We start from the raw sequence: 2,182 nt of genomic DNA on the forward strand, positions 1-2,182 counted from the left end.
GACCAACTCTCCACAGCTCCTTCACATGGCGGTTGGGGGGGGGGGTCCCTTCATGGTTTCTTGCACCGGGGCCCTGAAGGTTCTAGTTACGCATCTGCAAGCGTGGCAAAAAAAATCAGCCACTTGAGTAACACGTGCTTGAAGAGACATCTCACCACCTGCCACGCAGCCCGTTGGCAAAAGCACCATAGAAAGGGCCGCACTTCTACTCGCTCCTCATCTGTCATCTCTACCCCCCACTTAACATTATGCCATGTCAACAACCTCCACTGAGAGGGATGATGGTATTAGCAATGGCTGTCCCAGGTTCTTCCGCCAAATCTGCCAGCAGCCCACCAGCTGTAGATTTTAGCAGTCAAATTTCACTGCCCCAGCTGCTGCAGCGGAAAAGGGAATACTGTCCCACCCATCCACATGCTCTTTTCATGTAAGGCCATTCCAGCACTGTACCAGCAAGTGAAAGGCAATGTTTTGGCCTCGTTGGACAAGGCAGTCAGCAGCAAGGTTCACATTACCGCTGACACGTGGTCTAGCAAGCATGGTCAGGGACGTTGTAGTTCCTTCATGGCACAATTGGTAACTCTGCTTGCAGCTGGGAAGGATCCAGAATGGGGCTTCGTGCTGGAGCTTGTTCAGCCACCACACCTCCAAAAACCTGATGATGTGAGATCTGTCTGCTCCACCCCCTCCTCTTCGTCCTCCATAATGGCCTCTTCTGTAGAATTGTCCGGTGAACCAGCAGTTGACCGTAAGCGTTCAAGGGGCTACGCAATGGGTCCGGCAAAAAGATACCTTGCAGTGCTTGAGCTGGTTTGTCTAGGGGGACATGAGCCACCTGTCAACTCTGCAGGGGCAGGCCCACCATGGCAGCTTGAGCCGGGAATGGTTGTATGTGATAATGGCAGCAACCTTCTCTCCACCCTACGCCTGGGAAAGTTGACGCATGTACCATGCTTGGCACACATCCTCAATTTGGTGGTACAGCGTTTCGTAACCAGGTACCCAGGGCTGCAAGATCTTCTGAGGCAGACCAGAAAAGTCTGTAGCCATTTCAGGCGCTCATTCCCAGCCAGTGTTCGAAAGGGCTGAAGTTAAACATGAATTCAACATGCACCCAAACCGTCTGATTTGTGACATGCCCACCAGGTGGAACTCCACTTTGGCAATGCTGCAGCAGCTGTACATGCAGCAGAGGGCCATCAGCGAGTACCTGCGCAAGTATGGCACAAGGACAGGCTCAGGGGACCTTGGCTTTTTTTTCCCCATGTCAGTGGCTGCTGGTAAAGGATGCACGCACTGTACTGTCACCATTTGAGGAGGCTATGAGGATGGTGAGCCGGGACAATGCATGCATCATTGACACTATCCCTCTTGTGTTCCTGCTGGAGCATACTCTGCTGGGAATTATGGATAGGGCACTTGAGGCACAACAGCGGGAAGAGGAGGAGGACTTCCTTACCTCTCAAGGCCCCCTTTATGCAGAAACCATTCCTGCGGGTCCAGAGATCACACAAGAGGAGTAGGAGGAGGAGAAGGATTATGGCAACCGTGGGGGCATTGAAGCAAAGGATGACAGGGAGGGTTTTCTGTCCCCAGAAACCCAAGGAGTATTATGTGGTTGATAGGAGGTAGTGCAAAATAGTGTCATCCTCAGTGACCCTGAAGAATCGGAATCTCATGCCTCCTCAAACTTATGTTGCATGGGCTCCCTTATCCTGCAAAGCCTGAGAAAAGACCCAAGGATCTGTGGTATCAAGGAGAGGGATCATTACTGGTTGGCAACCCTTCTTGATCCACATTACAAGCGTAAAGTTGCAGAACTCATCCTGCCCTCACAGAGGGAGCACAGGATGATAGACATGTGCGATTCGTTTCGTTACGAATCGAAATTCGTACAAATTTTCCTGAAATTCGTAGATTCGTAAGCATACGAAATCCGAATGGCAGTTTCCGAATTTATATCCGAAATACGAAATTCGGATACGGAATCCGTTAACGGAATTCGTATTTCGTTTTGGTTGACCAATCAGAGGTTCTCTTATCGTACAGATCCGCCACTTCACAAGCAGTTTAAGGGGACCCCCCAGGCACGATATTTTTTTTTGAAATTCTATTTTTTATTCAAAATATTATTATTTTTCTTCAGATATAAAACAAAGGTACAAAACTACAAAACAAGTAA

Source organism: Nanorana parkeri, unplaced genomic scaffold, assembly GCF_000935625.1.
Source record: "Nanorana parkeri isolate BGI_ZX_2015 unplaced genomic scaffold, ASM93562v1 scaffold998, whole genome shotgun sequence".
Classification (NCBI taxonomy): domain Eukaryota; kingdom Metazoa; phylum Chordata; class Amphibia; order Anura; family Dicroglossidae; genus Nanorana; species Nanorana parkeri.